The sequence below is a fragment of the Grampus griseus genome, assembly GCF_964374135.1.
Source record: "Grampus griseus genome assembly, chromosome: 5".
Taxonomy (NCBI): Eukaryota; Metazoa; Chordata; class Mammalia; order Artiodactyla; family Delphinidae; genus Grampus; species Grampus griseus.
The window spans coordinates 69,526,271-69,551,971 of record NC_138998.1 but is presented as its reverse complement, the minus strand read 5'-3'; the positions used below and the strand labels follow the sequence as shown (position 1 = coordinate 69,551,971).

Here is a 25,701-nt window from a genome sequence, read left to right as displayed (position 1 = left end):
TTTACTTTCCTTGCTTTGTCGTGTATCTATCCATCCTTCTGTCCATTCACCAACTCATCTTTTTTTAAAATGCATTTCAAAGTAAATTGAAGAAATCAGTATACTTCACTCTAAATATTTCAGCATGAATATTATTAACTAGAATTTAATATTTGCTTGCAGTTTTTTTACCCCTTTGAGGTAAAATTTACAAACAATGAAATACACAAATCTTAAGTGTATTTTCATTGAATTTTGACAAATATATAGCAGATGTTATTTTTTAACATTATTTTCTCTTTCAATTATTGTTTTGTATTTTAAAAACTCTTTTACAATCATGCTTTAAAATCATTTAGATGATATATTTAAATGGTTTTAGTAATCAACATGAGTTCCATTTCATCAGAACTTCTCCATTCTTTATTTTGATTCATCTCTCAGTTGGCTGGAGTGTACCTTAAGTACTTTTTTCAAGAAGGATATGAGTGATATACTTAGGAGTTTCTGAGTAGCTAGAAATTTTCTTATAGTTCTTTCAGACATGAATGACAAGTTGGATGAGCTTAGAAGTCTTAACTGGCAATCTTTTGTACCCAAAACTATAGATATTTCTGTATTGTCATCTGGTCTTTAATGTTATAGGGCTATCTGAGGCTATCTGCCTGGATAATTGTAAATTCTTCTATCGCTTCTGAACTTGAGTATATCTAGTAGTTGAAATCTTTGAGGTAATTTGCCAGGTACTCAGTGGAATCTTTTGATCTGAAGTATATAGTTTTATTCAATTATGGCAAAGGTTGGTAGCGGTTCCCCCAAATGCACATTTTCCTTCTTAGTAAACTAATTCTTGATTTTCATATGGGCACATAGCTGCTTGGAATAAAACCCATATTTTCCAGACTCCCTTGAAGTTTAATGTTGCTAAACTTCATTTCTGTCACAGGCAGCTGACTCTGATCCTTATGGTTATATCAGCTCAGGAAAGTTTTCTTCTCTTATATTTTTGGTTATTTTGTTTTGTTTATTCTGTTCTCTTTTGTTTTCCCCAGGAACATCTCTTATCTATATTTTCTGTATTATCTGTTCTTTAAATCCAACAATTTTTTCCCTTATTATTTCAATCAGTTTGTCTTTTTCCTCCTCATTCCATGGCAGAGTTTCTCTTCTGTACCTCCGATTTTGACTTTTTGCTGTGCCCATTCTACTCTTTATTGTTTTTAATGAAAAATTTAATTAGCTATTGCTTTTTAAGTTTCCTTAACTCACTCATAACTTTCTGCCTCCTCTGAGCATCACCCTTTTCATCATTGCCTCTGGCCCTCAAAGCTTCACAACTGGAGTGGGGAGGGCAGTCAGGTTTGGTGGGGTCTCAGTCTCTCTGCCGCCTACTTCCTGGAGACCCTGCTGTTTCTCAGGAAGCAGAGGTGTGAGATGGCTTTCAGTGCCTGCCTTCCTCAGGGCCCACCTGCACCATGTTGAACAGGATGGCCCCAGGCTTTCCACCTTGTGGAAGGCACGCTTTCCTGTGCTGGTCCTCCCTCCCTGCAAAGCGTCTTCTTTTTTAATTCTTCTCTGGGTCCTTTCAGAGGAGATCTGGTGTGCAAGACGTTAAACAATTAGTTCCAATGCCTTTTTACCCAGGAGTCTGTAAAAGACATTCTTTAACATTTTTCATATTGTGAGAGCATATACCGTATGCTATAAATTTATTTAAAACAACCTTAGTCTTTGTAGGCAGAGGAACAGAGATGTAAGAGAACTTGAGTCCCCAACTTAGTCACTTGTAAACCATGTGATCCTGGTCATACGCTCTTCAGTTTACTTATCTGCAAAACAGGAGTAATACCTTGGATTGAATGAGATCAAGGACAGTATTGAAAAGCATTTTTAAGTTCTTAAAAGCTAAAAAAAATGTAAGAAATGGCAACCACTCTCTTGATGTTCTTCCTCTTTTTGCTTCTTATAGGCTGGGTCCACGGTATGGAAGATATTCCATAAATCTTTGTTGATTAGTTATTTGGAATGAATGTCCAGAAAATGCTGAAGAATACCTGAGGAGACAAAAGAGAGTGATAGAGTGATTAAATATGTCATTACTGCCTTCTTTGCTATTTATAAGATTTCTTTTAACCTGTGGTATTATCTGCTTAGAAAGTGCCAGATTGTATTAACCATGTTCACATTTTCTCTCTGATCCCTCCTTCTAACCCTTGCTCTCCATTCCCCCAACATTTATTGTAAAAAGGTGTTCTTTTAAAGACTTTTTTTAAAGAAATGTAATTATTCATGGCTCAGTGTCACTTTTAAAGTTGTCCCTTGGTACTTTTTGGAGGCTGCAAAATATGTTTAATTTCCAAACCTTCTTGGAAGTCACCCAATAAATTCAGGCATGGAAGGCATGGTCAGAGTACAGGGTGAACGAAGAGATTGTGCTGTGAGTTGGCCAGTATCGTTTATTATAGGCAATCCAGCAGGTGCGTAAATAGCTCCTACTGGGAGGTTTTCCCCTCAGCTTCCCAAAATGGCTCCATTTCAACATCCAGCAGTGACGCTGTATTCTCAGAATTGGATTAGCTAAGCACTGGGCAAGTAAAATCCACTAGAACGATCCAAAGGAAAGCTTTGCTCCCACATCGACAGCATTAGTATGAAATAGGCTTTTATTTATCACAAACTGTAGGTTTCATCAACTAATTGAAAAGTCTAGTTCTTGGAAGTGCACATATACATTTCATGTTATATAGTTCAAGTCTATGTATGTCATTTTTGAGTCCTTACTAAGTATCAGACCCTGTACTGGGTGCTGTGGAGGGTAGTCAGATGAGTGCAACCTCGCCTTGTCTTTGGGAGTTCACACGTTTGTTGGGAGACAGGGGCAGATATATCATCTCATCATGAAACAGATTGGGAAATTATAAATGCAAGCAAAATGCCGTGGTGTTAGAAAGGAAAACTTGGAGACGCCTCTTGGTAGAGTAAGAATTAAAAGTAGGCATTCTTGCATTCATTTTTTACACAGACAATTATTGAATGCTTTATATCATGAACACTCCAAGAGGGCCAATTTTAGTTGTTAATTATTTACAGAAGAATAAAGTTCAACAGGCAGAAAAGGGAGGGCACTCCAGGGAGTAGGAGTTTAGTTGAGGCCTTGAGGCTACAGGGCCTGCCCAAGAGATGGGGAGGAGTCGGGTGTGGCTCTGACCCAGGATGTGCATATGGGAGTGGGGGAGGGGGTGCTGTAGTGAAGGTAAGGATGGAAGATAGATGAGGGTAAAACTGCAGAGGGTTCTGAATGCCCAGCAAAGGAACAATAAGTTTACATTTAAATCACATTTTTACAAATTGAGTCATTCTAAGTTTACTGGGATTGCTCCCTTTCTGGTGTAACAATTGGAAGTGCGCTATCTGGGAATCAGACCACACTGAATTTGAGCTGTGTCAGATGAATAACTGTGGACAAGTTATTTAACCTTTCTGACACTCAGTTTTCTCATCTGGGAAAATGGGGTTTGTGCAGATTAAGTGAAAAGACATAGGTGAAATGTCCACCAAGGGCATTTGTCCATCTTTAGTAGGTACTCAATAAGGATTAGCCTCTTCTCTTTCCCTCCCTTCCCTTCCTCTTTTTCCCCTCCCCTTCCCAGAGGAAGGCTCTGATGAACAACACATTTCAGTAAGATCACTGAGTCCTCAAGCTTGATTGCTAAGTTTTTTTCTCAATTTTTATCCCAGTGGTTCCCAAACCAGAGCAGTCATCAGAATCACCTACAGGTTGTGTGAAATCACGGATTGCTGGGTCCCACCCCAGAGTTTCTGATTCAGTAGGTTTAGGGGGGGGGGGGGCTGAGAATTTGCATTTCTAACACATTCCCACATGCTGCTGATGTGGGGAGTGCACTTTGAGAACCCCAACCTTATCTTGTTTTGCCCTGGTGTAGACCCTGTTAGTTGCTTACCCAAGAGCTATCCCCTCATCCCTGCTGACAGAGCCCTGAGCTGTTCTGGTAGTATAGAAAGATTCTTTGATTTCAGTGTTAGGCTTCTACCTCAGTACCAGAAGATGATGATGATGATGGGTCTAAACCAATCACGGTAATCTCAGTTCCCTTGACCATTGATTGATCTGAATGTACCATGTAGTGTCTCAAGAGATGTAAGGGTGAATCAACTGACAACAACTCACAAAGAGAAGGGCTTCTGCCCCTTGCACCTTCTTCCTGAATGTGTATATACTGCTGCAGTTACACTAGTCATCTTGGGACCAAGAGACGACAAGCACGAGGAAGAGAAACAACATGGCAAGGACGTTAGGGCAGAGATACAGGAAGAACCTGGATCCCAAAGGCATCATTGAGCTGCATGCCCTGGATTCCTACCTCAACTTGTTCTCGGTGAGAAAAATACATTTTCATTTGTTGAAGTCACCATAATCTCTTCTTTTGTTACTTGCAGCCAAACACACTCCTGACTGATACAATCTGTTCTAGTTCTCTGATGGCATAATTAATATTGACTTCTTTTATAGATGAAGACACTGAAGTTCAGAAAAATGAAGATGACATAATATATAGTGGTAGGGCTTAGATTCCAACTCAAGCTTCCTGATTAAAAGTTCTTGGCATTTTCCCACTGACCTATAGCTCAACCATTCTAATTATTTCTTCCTACTAATATAAATAAATAAAAATAAATAAATTTCTGTTTTTCCTTCTATTAAGGAAGAAAAAATTGATAATTCCCTATCTGTTCTGAGCTTTACTTGTGCCTCTGCTCTCAGCCATCTGACTTCTGATTGTTATTTATTAATTATCTAAATAATTAATTCCTTCCACATTTACATATAGATGTACTATATATAACGTTTGAACTTGATCTTTTTTGTAATGGACAATCTTACTTTTGTTCAGATTTTGTTCCTTACAGAAAGAAGCAGTTCAAATTAGCTTTGTGTCCTAACTCTTATTTTTTTTCTATCCTAAGATTTTTACTTTTATTTATTTTTATTTTTTTGAATTTCATTTTATTTTATTATTTTTTAAATTTTTTTATTTTTTCCGGTACGCGGGCCTCTCACTGTTGTGGGCTCTCCCGTTGCGGAGCACAGGCTCCGGACGCACAGGCTCAGCGGCCATGGCTCACGGGCCCAGCCACTCCGCGGCATGTGGGATCTTCCCGGACCGGGGCACGAACCTGTGTCCCCTGCATCGGCAGGCGGACTCTCAAGCACTGTGCCACCAGGGAAGCCCCATTTTGTTTTTCTTATACAGCAGGTTCTTATTAGTTATCTATTTTATACATATTAGTGTATATATGTCAATGTGTCCTAACTTTGAGACATATGCTTCAGTTATACTTCTAAATTTTTGAAGACCTTGAAGTTCTAATCAAACAGAAATTATAGAGCAATACTAGTAATCTTCCAGAAAACACAATTGGATGCCGACTACTATGTAAACCAGTCTGCATCTCTGACTTTGATATATCTTCTTAACCCACCCACCCATTCATCATACTTGGGCCCTCCCAGCTCTACTACCTCAAACTGTCAAGGTTAGTGCAAATGTATTGAAGAGACCAGCCTGCAAGTCACACTGACACATATGTTTATTCCCCCATTGCCTGGTTAAGACAATGGGCCCATAGCCCTCTGAACCCCTAGGGAAGACTGGAATCCCATTTATTACTAGCTCTTAGATTAGAGCTGGGTATATATGATGGAACTTAAATTAACTACAATTGCTAACAATATTTTCTTTAGTATATGAAGAAATATTGTTATTTAGCTCAGTTAAACTACCTTAAGTAGTTTACTCACGCATTTGGCAAATTTTTATTGAACGTTATGTGTGCTACAGTGATAACGATGCCATCCATTTATACAGTCACTTATCCACAGTTTATAAAAGCACTTTCATAGCATTAGGGGCTGAGGATTGATTTACAATGGAGAGCAAAGCCAGTGTATATTGATGAAATATGCCTATTGTTCATAGAAATATTTGTTAATGTAGTTATGAGAACATGTACACGTGTGGTTTAATTTTTTTATTACTATTATACGTTAACATGGTTATGTGCATATGCACATATATGCTCTTGCTTGCATCTTATTACTATTTTCTTGTTGGAGATTTTGACCTCACATCTTATCATTTCTTTAGTGTTACTGTCAATAACAATGTAAGGAATCAATCAGATGTGCTGTCTTCTCATCTATTAAGGAAGAAGGGATCGGTAAGTTCCTATCCATTCTGAGCTTTACTTGTACCTCTGCTGTCAGCCACCTGGCTTCTGATTGTCCTTATTAAGTATTTAGGAGATCACGGGCTAAAATGTGGAGAAAGCTCTCTTCACTCTGTGCCTGCGAGGGCAAAAAGCCTATCTATGAGATGGGAGTAATACTTATCCACCAGGTCAGGTCTTGTTCTACAGTAGGAAAGGGCCACCCCAAATACTGAGATTTGTCTGGAAAAGCTCTGGTACCAGACAGCTCCCTTGCAGAGGCTCGACCATCTTCTGTGTAGAGGTTTGGGTGAAATGGTTTGCACGTTTTCTGGAAAGGGTGGACCCTCATGCTTCTTAGGAATGGAGCAAAGCCAGATTAGCTGACACTTGGAGAGGGGCAGGTAGATTCCTGGCTCAGGAAGCTTTTCGGGGTACATTTCCATAAGGTTGTTCCTTTTGAGATAGCACAAAGGAATGACAGGAGGAGGAGGGGGTGATCAGAGAGCAAAACAGTACAGTACTCAGTACTTTCAACCAGCCCCTTTGAGTTATGTACAGTGTGCTCTCCCACCCCAAGTTACGAGCAGCTGAGTTGAATTAAAAAACAGTCCCTCCTTTGCTGCGACCTGGCCTGCCAAATTCTCAGCTGGCGTGAGCTTTTATAGCTATGTTATAAACCCCCCAAAAAGTGAGGCATATAATGGAAACATTGACATAACTTGAACTCCAACGAGCGGCTTGTGCCTCTCTAATTATCCTTACGTTTCATTGGCCATTTCTCTCCCTCCTCGGGCAGGACCTGCTGCAGAGGCTCTGCCTAATGGTCCAGGGGGCTGGAGGGTTGAAGCTGGGCTCTGCTGGGGATAATGAGACAGTGTCTGCTGGTGGGAAGCCCCTTGTTCCATACATACTAACCCCTCCCTTTTCCTTTCCTTCCCTTGTTCTCCCCCTGCACCGCCTCTCACAATGCCCTCGCACCGCCCCCCCGCTCCCCAAAAAAAGGCAGAACAGTTCAGTTGGTTGTAAAAATTAATGAGTTCAGATACAGACTTGCCTTATTCCGGTCCAGCTGCGTAACCAGGGCGATTCCGACCAGCATTCTAGACGCTGACATCAGCTCCACACCCCGGTACAATGCTGCTCTGTTTGATCTCAGAAACAGATCAGGCTCCTGGGCTTTATACATCCTGCTTCCTCCCTTCGTAGACTCATTTTATCACCCACCAGGAGAGCTCATCTCACCGCTCTCCCCCTGGGTAGCTAATACCAGAGGATCAGACCCTACAGCTGACTCTTCTTTCACCAGCTGGACACTTTGATCCAGTCTTCCTGGTCCGCTTGGAGGATCCCTGCCCCCATAGGCGTTGACAACTGGTGGAGGATGAGAGTGATAATGATTTCACCGCCTTGTCTTTGCACAGGACTTCACGATTTTCCATGCACTTCCACGATATCGTCAATGTGGCCCAGGACCACCCTGGGCGGTGGAGGTGGGACACCCATTTTACAGATGAAGAAAGTCTGGGAGGGCTGGTGAGTGGTGAGAGCAGGAACCGATCCCAGAGTCCTGGACTCCTATTCCCAGCTCATTCCATGGACTCAAGGTGCTCACCGCTTAGTGCAGGGACCAGGCAAGGTAGATTGAGTTTCTGTTGGTGAACGGAGCTGGAAGAAAGCTCTGTGGACCCACTCTCTGCCAGGCTAAAGGAGGGGGACGGTGACAAATCACTTTAGGCCCCTCAAAAGTGTGTCATTAATCTGTCACAGCTCACCCCTTCTGCAGAATGCTGCTTCCTCTTCCTCTGGTTCAAGAATATTTATTTCCCAGGAGGACCAGACAGATGTCTTGCTTACAGTGGCTCCGGAAGCATCAACAGCAAAGACGGATTGTAAGCAGTTTAGGAGGATTTCAGGAGAAGCTGTTAAAACGATAACAAACCTTTTTAGAAATAAAACATAGAAGCATAAACCTTATTACAGGGGGCGTTTCATTCCGCAGTTTGGGGTGAATGTTTTAGCAAGTATAAAGTTAGCAAAGAGGAGCACCGAGGTCAGTATCAGTTTCCTGTGGCTGCAGTGCGGCGTTCCACAGACTGATGGCTTAAACAACAGGCATTATTCTCTCCCAGTTCTAGAGGCTAGGAGGTTGAAAACAAGGGCCACGTGACCTCCAAGGCTCTGGGTTGATGCCTTCCTTGGCTCTTCTGAACTTCTGGTGGTGGCCGGCAATCTTTGGCTTGCCCTGTGGCACCGCAGTCTCTGTCTCTGTCACACCTGGCATTCTCCCTGTCTTCCCATGCCCTTTTTCTCTTCTTATAAGGACACCAGTCATATTGAATTAGGGTCCACCTTAAGTTAAGATGAGGTTGGAAAAGATTGGGGGGTGTCCTAATCCAATGACTAGTGAGGGTCTTTCTAAAAAGAGAAACGTAAGTTGATAACATCTGCAAAGACCCTACTTCTAAATAAGGTCCCATTCACAGGGACCAGGAGTTAAGAAATGAGGAGAGAGGTGGCAGTCTTGAAGAAATGCTCCAGGAGCATCACTTGGAGCTCCTGATTCCCCTCAATGGCTCTTCTCACTTGACTACAAGAATGAATCTCAGAGAGGTTATCCAACCCGACGAGGACCCCATCTGGGAAACTGAGCTGGTTTGCAGTTTCCAAAACCTACGTTCATTCCATTGCATCTTGTCTTTGGTGGACTTTGAATGTGACTGAGCCCTACCCTTGACTTTTGGTGAACTTGCTGGGAACCAAGGCCAGCGAAGCCGCTTCTCGGAAGCCTTCGGGGGCTCATCAGCTGACCCGGAAGCACAGCTTCAAGGTCCCCACTCTGGGTCGTGTGCTCTGCCCACCCCCCTACCCCAGTCATGGCTTCACATTATCAGACAGCCCGGCTCCCTTTAAAGTTGCTTCAACTCATGTTAACCGTCATCTTGCAACATTTCTAGCTGTTTTCCTGTGTCCCTTTCTTTTGTAGAGTATATAAACTCAGCATGTTTAATTTTTTTTTTTTTTTTTTGCGTTACGCGGGCCTCTCACTGTTGTGGCCTCTTCTGTTGCGGAGCACAGGCTCCGGACGTGCAGGCTCAGCGACCATGGCTCACGGGCCCAGCCGCTCCGCGGCATGTGGGATCTCCCCGGACCGGGGCACAAACCCGTGTCCCCTGCATTGGCAGGCGGACTCTCAACCACTGCACCACCAGGGAAGCCCAACATGTTTAATTTTTGAAATAGATTTGCTGTGAAGCCTCGTGGTTTTTTAGTGGCTTAAAATGTATTGTCTTGTGAGTTTTTTCATGCCAGTCACAGTGTTCACTGTGGGAAGCAGCAGGACACCAGGGAGGTTGATGTCTATTCAGTTTTAGGGGGTTTTAAGGCATTCCTGAGACCATCCAGATTTTAAATGTTCTGTCTCATTGTTCCTGAAGCTATTAACATATGCGAGAAATGATGGTGTCTCAGCCCCTAAGCCACACATTTCAGATTGCCTCCTGTCCCCAGAAATGACTTCTATCAACAGCCTTCAGTAAGCCACTGTAATGGTTCTGAAATGAGAACAACATGGTCATTCCATCATTAAAGCCCCTCCTGCTCTGAGACTGGACACACATTACTGTTTTCTGCCAGGGTTCTGATTTATGAGATGCTCTGTGGGTTCTGGGTTTAATATATATGGCTGGCTGCCCTCAATGTACACGACTTGCTGGAATTCTTTCTCACACGATTAGATGGATCACATTTATGTTATATCGTTACTGTTTGGGTATGCAGGCAATCCTAGCTTTGACCAGTATCAGTTAACTAAAACATGTGCCTATTGGAATGTGTCCCCACTTTGCACGGTTCCCTGGTAACTGCTAAGTGAAGACACAAGAGTTTCTGTATGAGTTTCAGTGAACATGGTTCCAGCGCTAAGTAGGACTAGCTGTAGCTGCTTTTTAAATAACATTTGGATGAAGAATGTGACTATGGAGACTTCCCTGATGGCACAGTGGTCAAGAATCCACCTGCCAATATAGGGGACACGGGTTTGAGCCCTGGTCCGGGAAGATCCCACGTGCCGTGGAGCAACTAAGCCCGTGAGCCACAGCTACTGAAGCCTGCACACAGCAACGAAGACCCAACACAGCCAAAAATAAATAAATAAATTTATATATGTAAAAAAAAGAATGTGACGTGGCAGTTCTCATTTCTTAAACAAATAGTGAGTACCCGTTGGGTCCAAGGCACCAGGCTTGTCTCTGTCCTGAAATACAACTGCCACAGCCTCCACACTCGAGCTAAATGGTGGAGGAGGTCTGATGACGTATGGAAATGACTGAATGAAGACAAAGACAACTGACAGTTATCAGAGATGGAGTGTGGCAGGGACTCAGAGGGGGCGTGGTCTTCTTTCTGGGGGTCGGAGGATCAGAGAACTTGTATGGAGGAGTCAACATTTGAATTGAGCCTTGAGAGAGGAGGGTATCTGGGGAACGCAGAAGAGGGAAATGGGAGGTGGGCACTCCAGGCTGACCTGACAACATGAGTAAAAGCACAGGGGTGAGAAATCTTGAATCCCAGAGCTGGGAATTTATAAATTCATAAATGATGACCTATGGGTGACACTTTCCAAGGAAGGAATCACACACCAAGGGCGGATGGTGAGAACCAGTCAAGTATGAGGGATCTCACGGTGCTGTCACCTTCACGGCCTTTTTTTGATGCCCAGAACAAATCTGTGAAGGACGGAACCTGGGTGTCCCCATTTCACAGACGAGGAGCAGAGTCAAAAGGCAGAGACCTGCCCAAGCCTTCAAAACTAGCGAGTGGCTAAGCAAGGAGAAGAAGGCAGGTTTCCGGAGGTCCAATCCCCTCCTTTGTCTATTGCCCACCCTGAGAAGTTGGTGCCTATGACAGTTGTATTTGGTTTCTGCTAAATTGTCCAGCTTCACATGATTGTGTTCACAAAAATACACAAATACACAAAAATACAAAATACACAAATGCACAAAAATACTAATTATTATAGCTAACCTCTCCCTAAGGAAACACTCATTGAGGGGAAAATGAGAAATCAACCTGGGCACGTCCAATGGCTTTGAGTTTCGTTGCTTTCTTATTTCTTGTGTTCTTTTATTTTGAAAATTAATGTCGATTGGATTTTAGAAAACTGTTCCCCACAGAATATTTTATTGTTAAAAATAAGAATAATAATAACACCCCCACTAAAGGAAGCCGTGGTGTCAAGCTGTCTTCCATTTTGGGCGGATTTTCCTTTTGTTTAGCCAGTAATTACCGCAGGACTGCTGTCCTGGACTCCTCCCGGCAAGGGCTGATGTGTCTCTGAAAGCACGTTGCTTCCATGTCTGAACTCTTCCGTCTTCTCAAGTTTACCTCAAGCATCACGACGAAACCTCTCCATCAGTCACTTCCTGACAGATCAGCACAGATTTAATCCCAATCAGAGTATCTGAGAGCCAGCAAGATGGGGCCGTCAGGAGGCCCACGCTGGCTGGTCTGAAGCCTTTGACCAAGTAAACACAGTCTCAAAGGGCTGGGGAGCTTGAAAGTAAAACTGTAAATGATCCCATCTGTGATTCTTGGCTGGCGATTCCTCTGGGGTGGACCAAAGAGGGGGAAAGCAGAAGAGAGGGTCTCTCTTTGCTTTAAACAAAATACAGTTACCCTTCTAGCATCTTCCTTGTTTGGGGTATTTTCCAAGTGAAAGTTCATTAGGGAGACACGAAAGCACGTCTTACTAATGTCCATCAAAGAGACGGGCTCAGTTTCAAAGCACAGAAGAAATACGATAGTGTTGAAGCAAACTACACGAAAAAGATCTTATGGCCCCAAGAAGCGAGAAAGAAACAGGGACCGGTGACTTGGATTTTTTTTTTTTTAATCCAATCTTTATTTGGGACAAAATAAGTGAGTCCCAGGAAAATGAGTATCTCCTGGGCTTTCTCTTATTTACATCGGGCAGGCTGAACTAAACATTCTGGAATGTTTGTAAATGTTTGGGTTTCCTATTCCATATTTTCTCCTGTTGGCACCAAAGCTGAAGGGTTCAGAATTTCTCAAACAAGGTTCTTACCCACAGTGATGACTATTATTAACATGTATTGATCTAGAGGATATACAGAAACAGGATTAAGTGCAGATCCGGAGCCCAGGGATTAGGTCTGGCTGGAGAGCAGAATGTAAACAGGGGATGTCTGAGTGGTGGGAGGCAGGGGGGCTCATTAGAGGTCTGGGCCAAGGCACAGGGTGGCTTTGTGTCTGTCCTCAAGCCAGGGAGGGGGCCTGGATGCTGGCGAGCCTGAGGGCCAGAACGTCACTTCCTGGGGCTCCACAGGGGTACTGGGCAGGTTCCCAGGGTGACATGCCCCTCTGCAAGGAGCACTCGGGCCAGGTAGAGGGAGGCTCTCTCTTCTGTTGAGTGTTTTGCTGAGGAAATCCCAGCTGGTCTCAGGCATGCTCCCTGGGGGAGCAGTTCTCCTCCATTTCAGAAGGGTTCGTCTCCCTTGGCTGCCCGTGGAAAGAGCGGCTGTTTTCCACGCTTCATTCCTCGTGCATTGTGAACCCCCCAAAATACCTCTTTCAAAACAAGGCCCTGGGTGAACATCAAGGTCCCCAGGAGAAAATCCACCATAAGAATTCAGGCTGCCATAAAAGAGGATGAAATTTTGCCATGTACAGCAACACTATGCTAAGTGACATAAGTCAGACAGAGAAAGACAAATACTACATGATATCACTTATATGTGGAATCTAAAAAATACAACAACTAGTGAATATGACAGAAAAGAAGCAGACTCACAGATATAGAGAACAAACTAGCGATTACCAGTGGGGAGAGGGAAGCAAGGAGGGGTAATATAAGGGTGTGGAATGGGAGGCACAAACTACTGGGTGTAAGATAGACTCAAGGACGTATTGTACGATGCGGGGAATATAGCCAATATTTTATAATAACTCTAAATGGAGTGTAACCTTTTAAAACGGTGAATCGTTCACTATATTGTACACCCATAACTTGTATAACATTGTACATCACCTATACCTAAATTTTAAAAATTAAAAAATAATTCAGGCTGCAACCCTGCGCCACCAGAATCCACTGAACCTGGGTTCCCAACAGTGAGATGGAGACTGCCATCGGGATGGACCCTCTCACTCTGCTCACGAGGCCCACCTGGAGACAAATCTAGTCCATCTGGTGTTCTCAGGTTCATAGGTTCATGGGGGGACATCTTCTGGAGCAGAGGTTCTCAATCTCAGCACTATAGTTGTTCTTATCAGTAGCAGAGACACAGGGAAAGCAGAGCTAGCCCTGGCACTAAGCATAGTGGTTATCTTCACAGGCGTTGGAATCTAAGATATGGGATCAAACCCAGCTTAAGTTGCTCAGTTTTCTTATCTGTAAAATGGGGATAATACCACCTACGTGAGAGAATACCTGTGAAGAATCAATGTGGTACATATGTAGGTGGTTGCTTAGCCCAGTTGTCTGGCACATAGTAAGTGCTAAGTAAATGGTAGGTTTACTGTTTCCTGTTGTGGGCTTCACAGACAAGTGTGTGGATGGGGACATTAGCATTTAGGAAGCATCACTCTATGTTACACATCCTACGACTGCTTTCGTGGGTGTAGGTAGAATAGACCCTTCCCTCCTCAGTTGTGGTAGCAGCTGTTGACTTAAGGTGACAGTGATGCCTGGTGCCAGAAGCTGAGGGTGGAAGAAATGAATGTCACTTGTCCTTCTTAGATCTAAAGCAAAAAGTCTGATACGTGCTTTCTTCATTTGTTCTTAACTGATGGTAAGCTTTCGTAGCTGCAGTTATAATGTAAAGTCTTTGAAGAGAAAAGACTTATTTTCTCTTACGCTCAGGCGTTGGATCTTTCCGAGTTGCATATCCAGGTTTGGTTCTTGGCATCCAAGCTGACCCTATCCGTCTACTCCCAACCACCAACACTTCCTCACAAACCTCATCACTCAGAATTCAGGCTCCCAAAGCCTGGGCAAGAAATCCTGAATTATCCGTTGAGCAACTCAGGTTAAGGGGGAACTGGTAGAAAAAGTGAGTCAAACAGAGATGAAGAGACAGGGAGAGAACCATTCTTTGATCCATTCAAACACTATTTGTGAAGTACCTGCCTGCCAGCCACTGTGCTCGGTGCTGAGATTACAGAGACGATCAAAACTCAGCCGCTGACCTCAGAAACATAATGGTCACTTCTTGTCCTTGGAGCAGGTTAAGATGTGTAAACATTCAGCAGGTTGCAAACTTTGGACAGTTCTTGATGAATGTTATTCCTCAATAGAAATTTGCTGTTGCCGTTTTTAAGAATAGTGCAGACAAAGACACAAAACCAGATCATTTTAAGTGTGAGATGCGGATGTGCCCAGGGCATTGTGGGAGAACAAAAAGAAGGTAGGATGTGTTCTATAGTCCTGGAGGGGCAAGTGTCGTCCCTGACAGAGGTTCCAGTGTAAGTGAAGTTGTGGAGGAGAGAAACCATGTGGTATGGGCAGGAAACTCTGAAGAGCCCCATGTTCGTGGCGCATAAATTGTGAGGCAGGAAACAATGAGCCTTGAGATGGGAGAGGGAGGTGAGGACATTGCCTATGAGGTGGACTTTTTCTTGTGGGCCGTGGGGAGTCCTGGGCAGGTTCCTGTCAAAGAGGGAAGTGGTCAGATCTGCATCTTAGACAGCAGTGTGGAGGTGGACTCAAGATAAGGGGCAGGGAGGACAGTTTTGTGGCCATTGCCATTTTCCAGATGAGAGATGGGTAAGAGTTCGAACTAAGATACAAGCTTTTACACATAGTGTAGTCACACACACACACACACACACACACACACACAATTTTCCAACTGAAGATTTTCGTGTATTCTGCAGAAAAGCCCACTTGAGCTTGGTAGACACAAAGGTGGAATTGTGCAACAGGAACTCATGTCTCTCTTAAACACTCTTTTTTAGTACCAGCAGATTTCGAGCGTGAGTTCAATGCTCCTATGTCAGCTCTAAGCAGCACGTATTTCATGTCCTTTGCATTTTTTGTTTTTGGAGACATTTGTGAGGAAGTAATTCTTCCTTATTCTTTTGGGTGTTTATTTGCTGCTTGTCTCTTGTCTGAAATATTTTCTGTTATCTACTTTCCTGGTGAGGCTCTAGTCTGGGGAGTGAACACCCTGTATTAGCTCACATTTTCCACATTTAGTTCTTCACTTCTTTCCTCATATTGTCCAGAAGAAACTCTCAAGCAGCAAAATTGATGAAAAGATTTTGTCTCCTCTCCATAGCCTCTCCCCACCCCCTGCATGGACTGATGTGTTTCCTCATGTCCTGTTCCTTTAAAATAGTAGACTGAAAGTTCTGCTCATTCATTCCGGAACAGTGGCTCAGAGAGGCGCTGCTGGTGACCTGGACTCCGATGGGAATGGTAAGCTTGGGGCTCTGGACTCAGAATAGTCTCTGACGGCTGCATACCAGCTGGAGGAGGGGAGGGGACGTGGCGACCAATACACCCTGTCTATCCAAACTCTCCTGCTTCAAAGGAACGTTGATTTCATTGTTCCCTAAAGAGGATGAGTAAATAACGGGATATTGTCAGGAGCCAGGGTGTTTCCTGCTGGAGACTAGGGTGCTGCCAAGTGTCAGAAGACTTGGGACCTAGGTCTGTATGAGCCACTCGTGAGAAGTGTGGGTTCGGACGAGTTACTTCACCTCCGGAAGACCCATTTTCACTTTATAGACAATACAAGAGATAATAGAATCTGTCGTTTTGCCCTTACAGGTTGTGTGATGTTGGGTGTAGAAACATTTTGGATACTGAGAAATGCATTTTGGAAATAACAGTCTAGTATGAGAACTTTCTCTTGAACATTAAACAAAGCACCACTGAAACAGCTTTGATTCTAATAAAACGGTTTGAAGAAACACAGAGAAAGTATGCAAAATGCACCTTCAGTTGGGCAGGAGTATGTAATAATGTCTTGATAATCCATTACAGGAAGACCCATTACAGATGCTTGCTGGCTTTCTTTTGCCTTGCAGCCTACTTCTCTCTGTCTCTCTCTTTTCCTTTTCAGGGTTTTACAAAACTGATTTCCACGCCAGCCAAGGCAGGCACCCACTGGAAAGTGGAAGCTGGGATTTAACACTATGAGAAGGAGGGCACTGGCCTCAGACCCACCACCTAGGTTTGGATCTCAACTCTTCCCTTCACTCCCTAAGGGTACCTGGGTAGGTTTCTTTGCCTGTCTTGACCTGAGTCTCTTATGCATAGGTTGGTTAGGATTTTATTAAGGTCCTTTCCAGCGCATGGATTCTGTATTGTCCCAGCATTGAGTCAATAATACCTTCCAGGGGCTGAAGAGCCTGGAGTTGCTGAGTGACTGAGTCGTCACTGGTGCAGGATCTCCTGTCCACTCAGGGCAATTATCAGGAGTTGACACTGCTGTGCTAAGGCCCTGGTTTTGTCTCCTCACAGTGGCGTAGGGCTTGGACACACCACAGCTTGCCCAGGATGCAGGAACATGCGTGGTGCAGACAGATACCGTATTTTCCTTCAGTCCTGATTCTGGGAAAGCAGCAAGAGGAGAGGTTGGGGAAGGGAGTGGTCACGCTACACAGGCACCCAAGGCGAGGGGAGTGGGAAGAGGGTGACTTGTACAGTAGCAGGCCACCGCTGAGACCTGCCAAGGGATGAGTATTACTCAGAGGGTGCGTCCAGTTCCCATTTTACAGCAGAAGTAAACTCTCCAGACCCTGTTGTAGTTGGCTAATGGTGATCCCCAAACCACAGGCTCCAGAGATATGAGCCAGCGTTCCAGGAAAAGCCACCCACGGGAGAAGGGAGGACAGAGGGACAGAGGCTGGAGCGAGGGCCTGCGTGTTTGGGGCTGATTGCTTCAAATGGAGGGTGATTGCGCCTTCCAGCTCAGGGTTCATTGGTCAGATCTCCAGCGCAATCCAGTCCACATCCACGGAGGCCTGCATGGCAGAGAGTTAAGTCTGCCCTCCCCAAAGTCAACATCCAGTGAACCAACAGAGTCATGGGGTCACTGGGAAGTTCTTCACTCTGGTTCTTTTTTTTTTTTTTAAGCTTAGAAAGACCAGCTCACCACTTAGGAGGCCTTGTGTGGATGGTTCTCCAAACCCCTGGTCAGATGGCTGTCTTTCAACTAAAACACAGGGTTAGTTGAATTTTCTTCCAAATCTCATTTCAAACAATTATCTTGGCATGTTATCTGTAATATCTCCTTTGGAAGGTTATTCCACATTAAAAAAAAATTCATCATATCCTGTGAATGAGTGGATTGAGAAGTAAAACCTCAAGTCAGTGAAGATGTACGAAGACATGAGTGACTCCTGAACTACCTTTGACTGCGGCTCTCAGCAGCAGCAAAGGAAGACCCTAGAAAGATGCAAGTCTGGACCCCTGCAAAATTTGAGCCGTCTTCCTTGAAAAGTCAGTTGTTTAATCCCTTGCCTTCAGGTCAGATCATACTTGAATCATCAGACCCTGTGGTCCTTCAACACACACACACACACACACACACACACAGAAAATACACATTTGTATGCAATATTGCACACCCCCTCCCCCAAACTCTCAGCAATTAGGAGTTGAATTCCCCAGTCTGCTGAGCTGGACTTAGAGACCTAGCAAAAGGGACTCTTGAGAAGAAAAAAGGAATTCCACACTGGTGAGGTTAGGGCTGCCGTCCTTAAAAGCGAAGGGGTTTCACCCTTAAAAGCGAAGGGGTTTCATGGAGCCTGACTGCTTTAGAAAGGGACAGGTCCTGATGCTCCCAGAGGGGAATTGGGTGAAATGCTGGGGAAGGGGTCCAGGAGCCTTGAAGATCAGAGCCGGCGCTGGGACTGGGTGGCCCGGTGGGGTTCACCTTCTGAGCATCCCCACCTGCCCTCTCACTCCCACCGCCCAGGGCCCTACAGTTGCTCTATTCTTCACCCATCTCTGAAAACCTTCCATCTCTGATGCTACTTCAAAGCCCCCTGGGAAAGCCAAGTTGCCAATTAAGCCTCTTTGAGGCAGGTTCTCATTCCTTCCCCCACTAATTGAAATGTTACTCCTTTTACTAAACTCCTAAACCACCCAAACACAACGGGTCCTCCTCATTTGCATTGTAACAACGTCCCTAATGTGCTTCCAAGAGCTTTCCGTAAAGGGGACCTTCTCTCCTCTCCCCGAACGGTCAAAAGCAATTCGAGGCAAAGGCCTTCATTTCCATCCCTATATAGCTGCTCATTAGCTAAGGTGGAAGAAATTCCTTTTATTCTGGATTCATTTCCCAGGATGATAATGTCTTTTTTGTCTCAGGCCACTGTTCCCAAACTAGCCCTTAATTGCTGATAGTAATTGAGTTAATACATATTTACAGCCTGGTAAGGTTAAAGAAGGTCTCCTGTAGTTTTATTTGAGGCATTTTATCTAACCTGCAATAAAATCATTAACAAGTTGTTTGGTGTTAATTCTCTATCCTTTATCTTGTCTCTGCCCCTTGGGAAAGTTGGGTGAAGGCAGATGGCTTTGGCGCGGGGATCGATTCTCAGGCTGGTTGGACCAGAGAGCCCCAAACCTCACCTCAAAAGTCACCTCCAGGTCCTCTATTCAGAGAGGAGGGCCTCTCCTCGGTGGAAGCAGATAGCCTGGGGCAACACTGTGTAGCTCTCCCAGGCACCCAGCCAAGCAGCGCAGGCAGGGTGATGAAATCCCATCAAAGCCACAGGGCTGGGCCAGGCTCCTGAATTAGCTCCCACCAGTAACTCGAGCCCCAAGTGGCCCACAGGCTGGGCACCGAACCAAGGTGTCAGGCCATGCGACCGTCTGGCCACTGGAGCCCGCCCAGAAAGAGGGGCTGAAAACAGAGCAGGAGGAGGGGCCAAGGGCCAAGAGCAATGCCAGGGGAAGCCAGGGGTTTTCCAAACTTTACCCTGGGAGGCCCGGATGGCTGCCTGTGAAAAGTCGCTCTTGTCACATCCCTTCTCTCTCCTTCCCAAAAGCAGCAGGAGTGATGTGGAGGCCCCCTTCCCCGTGGGATTCCAGGCCTCTTCATCCCATCAGAGGGAAATTGGCTTACCAACAATGAAGCTGTCTTGAGTCAACAGCATGTCTGACTACCCCCAGAGTACTGCTCCCGGTTGCCTGACACTTCCTTTCTCTCCCCCTTGCTTTGCTTGGGATTCTGCCTTCTTTTCCTGCTGACCCATCCCTGAGGAGTGGACCAGGCTGTGTGGCAGAGGCTGGCATCCCCCAGAATCCATGTTGCTGTATATTTCCTAGCCACACATCTACATTTTCCAGCTCCCCTTGCAGTAGGCACGGTGTGGGGAAGGGGGGAGTGACAAGCGCCAGCTCTGAGCTCTTTGCCCTGTCTGGCTGCCTGGAGTGAAGATGACCCTCTGGGCAACTTCTGAAGCCAAATGTTAAAAATGGCAGAGCCTCAGTCAGCTCAAAAACTTAAATGATAGGTGGAGGGTAGCGGCTCCACCCATCCTGTGTATGAGCTTGAAATCAGTGTCCATGGGGTGTAAAACACTGTACGCTTTGGGGACTCTTGGTTATAGCAGGGAATTTGCTATACAGTCTGAGACTGTTCATATAACACTAGGAACTGTGGGAGTTGTTGCCTTTGCCTAGAATGTTCATCCACCAGTGCCTCTCTCATGCATCCCTTAAGACTCAGCTCAAATTCCAGCCCCTCCGTGGAGCATTTCTGTGGGCAGAGGACACACAAAAGTAGCTTTATCTGGTGATTCATCCATGGGCTGCAGCAGAAGCCACCTTTGCCTACCTACACGGCCCACTGAGTGAGATTTACAAACTCAGCCCAATGGCCAAAAGCCTCCAAACCAAAGGTAGCTCCCTCTGAGACTCTGATTTCATAATTCTTTTTTTTTTTTTTGCGATACGCGGGCCTCTCACTGTTGTGGCCTCTCCCGTTGTGGAGCACAGGCTCCAGACGCGCAGGCTCAGCGGCCATGGCTCACGGGCCCAGCTGCTCCGCGGCATGTGGGATCTTCCCGGACCGGGGCACGAACCCGTGTCTCCTGCATCGGCAGGCGGACTCTCAACCACTGCACCACCAGGGAAGCCCTGATTTCATGATTTTTTGTTTCTGAAATCAGGCTCAAGAGCCTTGGAGGAGGGGAATAAGTACTAAGCTGATTTCTCGGGTGATTCAGCAACCTGGCGATAGATGGGCCCTTAGAAAAGGCCCTGCCTTTTTCCTTACAGATGAAGAGGCTGGGGCCCAAAGTGGAAAGGCAGAATCAGCACCCAGGCCTCCTGACTCTCAGCCCGGTGCTCCTTAATTGTCCTATTTAAGCAAGGCAGGTGACACGCTGTTGTCAAGTCTCCCATTGCATCCCCTGGTCCAGGCTCAGAATTATTTGTTCTTTTCAGTTCTCCAAGTTGTGCTTCAGCCCACTCTATTTCAGTGTTCTCAAATACTGCCCCATGCCGCCTTCCTTCAGTCTGAGCACTTCGTGTCAACGTTCTTGGTGCTGATTTCCAGCCAAGGCATGTTGGGAAGCTCCAACATTTCCAAGGTTAACTGTTCAATAGCCTATGGACAGATATAGCCCACTCATGGAACATAGACCCATTCCTTTGCTCTATAGCGAGGGGTTGGGCCAGGCAGGAAACGTGGCATCACTAAACTATTCCCTGTTTCTCTGTCTTGTCCTTCTCTTCGTGGGAGGAAGAGTCCTTGAGGAGGAATTCCATCCCCATTTTACAGAGAAAGGAATGAGAACTGAGGCTTAGAGAGGTTTGGTATTAGCTCAAGACTCTACAAGCTGTGATGCCTTTCTTCTGATTCCCCCTGCACAGTCCTCTGTCAGAGTGAGAAGTTTATCTTTTTCGTTTTCTAAGCCACAAAAGAAACACTACGGTATGGTTTGGGGGTATATTTTGGAATTTTAAACTCAATCGACCACAATTTCTCTTATGATTTCCCAAAAGCAGAGACTTATTTTGCAGTATTCATTCCTTAGAGTCTAAGAGACCTATTGGTCAAAACTTGACATCTGACCTAACATAGGGGTTGATGTCGTTTTCCACAAGGCAGTCCCATCCTGTCAGCACTTTTTCTGATTGTTGGAGCTGGTTCAAAACCCACACTTCTGCCCTCACATCCTTCCTTTCAGGAAGCGGCAGGAGAGTCAGAGTCCTGGATGCTTGGCTCAGGGGGGGTCCTTAAGGTTATATAGGTCAATCTTCTCGTATTTTCGGAGGGACCATAGGCCTATAGCGAGCTGGTGGCAGGGCTGGCCCGGTGTCCTGACTCTTCAGCACAAAGTGCTTTATGGACAACATGTGATAGTGAACCCAGATTGGGTAGTGTCTCCGTAAAGTAAAGAAGGAACATCATTTTCTTTCAATTCTATAGCCTGGAGCAAGGAGGAGTCCATTTTCCTTTGGGAAATATGTTCCGTACCATCCTGTCTATAATTCATGGGTGAAATGGTCACCTTTTGGGATTGCTGATGCCTGTTTTCCTCTGGGATGGCTCCCTGCATCTTTCTGATTCATGGCTCTGCTCTGTCAGCAGTTCTTTTTTAGCTTAGTGACTGTGCATGTGGGGAGCAGGGAGGTAGTGGTGTGGGTAGGGTGACAGTCACTCAGACACCGCAGCTGCAGGAGGGGAAAGGGAGTGTTTGACAAGGTTAGAGCTGGGGGTGCCCACCAGCGGCCATTCCTAAGCATATTTATTGTACGCTTAGTATAATGAAGGAAGATTGCTTCGTATATGCACACTTGATCATTCCCTTCGTGCTTTTTCCATTTGGTATAATTTTAAATTCCTTAACGAAAACCTTTGGAAAGCAGAGACCTGGAGAGGAAGAGCTAACGTGTTGCGGAGTCTACAGTACTCTAGGAAAAGTGCTTCTTTCTCTTTTTTTTAAATTTTATTTATTTATTTATTTTTTATACTGCAGGTTCTTATCAGTTATCTATTTTATACATATTAATGTATATATGTCAATCCCAATCTCCCAATTCATCACACCACCACCCCCCGCTTTTCCCCCTTGGTGTCCATACGTTTGTTCTCTATGTCTGTGTCTCTATTTCTGCCTTGCAAACCAGTTCATCTGTACCATTTTTCTAGGTTCCACATATATGCGTTAATATACGATATTTGTTTTTCTCTTTCTGACTTACTTCACTCTGTAGGACAGTCTCTAGGTCCATCCATGTCTCTACAGATGACCCAATTTTGTTCCTTTTTATGGCTGAGTAATAGTCCATTGTATGTATGTACCACATCTTCTTTATCCATTCGTCTATCGACGGGCATTTAGGTTGCTTCCATGACCTGGCTATAGTAAATAGTGCTGTAGTGAACATTGGGGTGTCTTTTTGAATTATGTTTAGGAAGGCTGCTTCTTATGTTCACATATATATGAGGAAACTCTTTCCATCCCCAACAATATCATGAGACAAGTAATCGTATTTTAATTGTCATGGTGAGGACATCTGTGCTCAGAGCAGTGACTTTCCTAGAGCTCACAGCTAGTAAGTGGCAGAGGTAGGATTTGAATTCAGATCCTAGGAGTCAAAGCCACAATTCTTTCCACAACATCAATCTGCCTCCCTCAGTACCTAGAACTGTTAGCAAAGAGGAACAAAAACCCAATTTGTAGCTTGAGAAAAATGAGTTTGTAAGTCTGAGAGGCAAGAAATACAATAGTTTCTAATCTCAAAATTGGGACTAAAGTTCCAAGCTGTGCTAACTGAAATGGTATTCTCCAAGATATGGTTCCCCCCTCAAGAGACCAGCCATCAGTTGGGAGCCATGCCTGATACTTGTGTCCCAATAGGTAATGGTTCAGAATGAGCCCGTGGGTGAGGGATAAGATTGGCTGGTCTAAAGGAGAGGACTGAAAGATCTGAGATGCTAGATCTGAGTCCAGACTGCGGTCCTGTCTGCCAGTCTGTTAAAATTGTGTTTGCCACGGGCCATGGATGTGTTTATACCATTTATCAGAACCTCTTGTGATCTGGCAATAAGGAAACCCAACTCAGTTGTAGACAAATATTTTGCAGTAATTTCATTTACTTAACAAGGGCGGGCTCTCTCCCCTTGGAGAATGAAGCTGGAGCCGGTGTAATCACTGGTCAGATCTTCTCCTCACAATGGTCTGAGTGGGAGCCTCTCCCCTCCGTGTTACCTCCCAAAGGAACAGGGGATAAACGCCCTTGTAAGACAGTTGGTCTCATTTTGTGGATGTGAATTCAATGTCTCACAGCTCCATTCTACTCATCCTAGCTCCGGCTTAAGTTTTAAAAACGAATTCTCTCTGCATTAATCTGAAAAGATCCTTCAAACAAAAGCTCAACATCTGAGTCTATTTACTGAGTGTGCAGCTGTGTCAATTGGCCAAGACAAAGCAAGCCTTCCTGGTCAGCCCACAATGGGCTGCAGGTAGTCCTGCAAACAGAGAAACACAAGGCACAGTCTTTTCAGGAGCCAGCAGCCCTCCTTCCAATAAGGGAAGAGCTGGAGCTCAGGGATCAAGAGAAAAGGAGTGCCACCCTTCCCCCACGTCACCACACACACAAGTGGGGACTGAAGGATACGATCTGTAAGCCCGTCAATTAGGGCTATTAAAAAGGTAATTAGCCTTCTTCCATGGAAACCAAGGACAGAGATGTGAAAAGGGGAAATTCATTTCCATATGGTTACATTATTATGTGACCAGTACACTTTCTCAAGGAAGTGAGATAATATTGTTGAGAATATCACTTGGTCATTCATGATGGGAAGGTGATATCAAGTAAATTTAAGAGTTATCTAAGAATAAAAATAATAATTTTTTATTCCTGAAAAAAATTTTTTTTCTGCTATTAGTCAAACACTAGATTCAAATCAAGTGGCCAGAGTTAGGAGGCCAGGGAGGAGTTGAGAGTTATTTCCTTTCTAGTTTTCCTCTCCCGAAGAGAATCGCGGCAGGAGATGAAATCTGAAAATGTCAACAATGAACAATTTGTCTTGGATTCTGATAAGTGTGAAATTCAGAATTAGTGTTTCTGTTCCCTCTCTTTTCAAACATGTGTGGGTATTTTGGTAATAAAGCCCAAGAGAGAAGAAAATGAATTGAGGAAAGCCCTTTCTCATAATGAGATTTGAAGATATCTATTGAAATGGATCTAGAGTATACAGTACTCTGCAACACTGGCCCAGTTCACAATGAACATAGGGCTTACACGTGTTTACTTTGTCTCTGTGTGTGCGCATGCTTTCAGGTAAAAGATAATTTAATTTTGTTTTGTTTTTCTCCACCATCTCTTTCCTTCTCTTTCACTTTCTCTTCCCACTTTATTGAAGTCAAATGTACCTGCAGGGAGATGCACAGAGCTTAAGCATCCAGTTGGATGTATCACATCTTGTTAATCCACACAACAATCAAGATATACAATATTTCCACCACTTCAGAAGTTTCCTGCTCCTGTATAGTCAATAACCACCCCCAGGTAATCACTGTTTTAATTTTTATTGCTACATATTCGTTTTGTCTGTTCTTGAATTCCATATAGATGATATCACATGGTATGAATTTTTTGTGTGTGACGTCTTTTGCTCAAAATAGTATTTTTGAGATTCACCTGTGATGTTGATGGAGTGTATCAGTTTATTCTCTTTCATGTATAAGTAGTATTCCATGGTATGATGACACCACAGGGGACCCATTCTTGTATTGATCGACATTTGGGTTGTTTCCAGTTTTAGGCTGTTATGAAATAAGCTACTGTAAACATTCTTGTGCAAGATCTTTTTGGGGCATATTTTTTTTTTCTCTTGGGCCATTACCTAGGAGTGGAATTGCTGAATCATAGGTTAGGTGTATGTTTAATTTTATAGGAAACTAAGAAACTGACAGTTTTCTAAAGTGGTTGTACCATCTTATGCTTCCAGAAGCAATGTATAAAAGTTTCAGTAGTTCCATCTCCTTACAAACATTTGATGTTTTTTAGTCTTTTTAACAGTAACTGTTCTAATGGGTATGAAGTGGTAATCTCATTGTGGTTTTAATTTGCTTTTCTCTAAGGACTAGTGATGTCAAAAATCTTTTCATGAGATTATTATCATTTGCATTTCTTCTTTCTTGATGTTTCTATTTAATTATTTTGCCCATTATTTATTGGCTTTTCTCCTTATTCATTTGTAGGTATTCTTTATATATTCTGGATAAAAGTCTCTTCTAATATAGGGGTACAGCAATTATTTTCTCTTGGTCTATGACTTTCATTTTCCTTTTCTTTTTTTTTTTTTTTTCATTTTCCTTTTCTTAATGGCATCTTTTTGATGAGCAAAACCTTATTATTTTGAAGAAATCCAATTTTTCCATTTTTTTCTTTATGATTAGTGCTTTTGCTAGCCCATCAAAGAAATATTTGCCTAACTCAAAGCTGTGAAGACACTTCTCTATGCTTTCTTATAGCAGCTCTACAATTTTAGCTTT

At 44.1% G+C, this 25,701-nt stretch overlaps 1 long non-coding RNA gene and 1 pseudogene across 2 annotated transcripts in view; both read left to right on the top strand.

The window, feature by feature from the left end:
* The window catches only part of LOC309823374, a 34,933-nt gene extending 32,677 nt beyond the window's left edge, over positions 1–2,256 (top strand). The window contains exon 3 of the long non-coding RNA XR_014296821.1: positions 1,949–2,256. This is a non-coding gene — a long non-coding RNA (uncharacterized lncRNA). The remainder of the gene's footprint in view (positions 1–1,948) is intronic.
* Positions 1–25,701, top strand: part of LOC309823145 (D-aminoacyl-tRNA deacylase 2-like) — a 382,637-nt pseudogene that overhangs the window by 159,807 nt on the left and 197,129 nt on the right. The window lies entirely within an intron of this gene.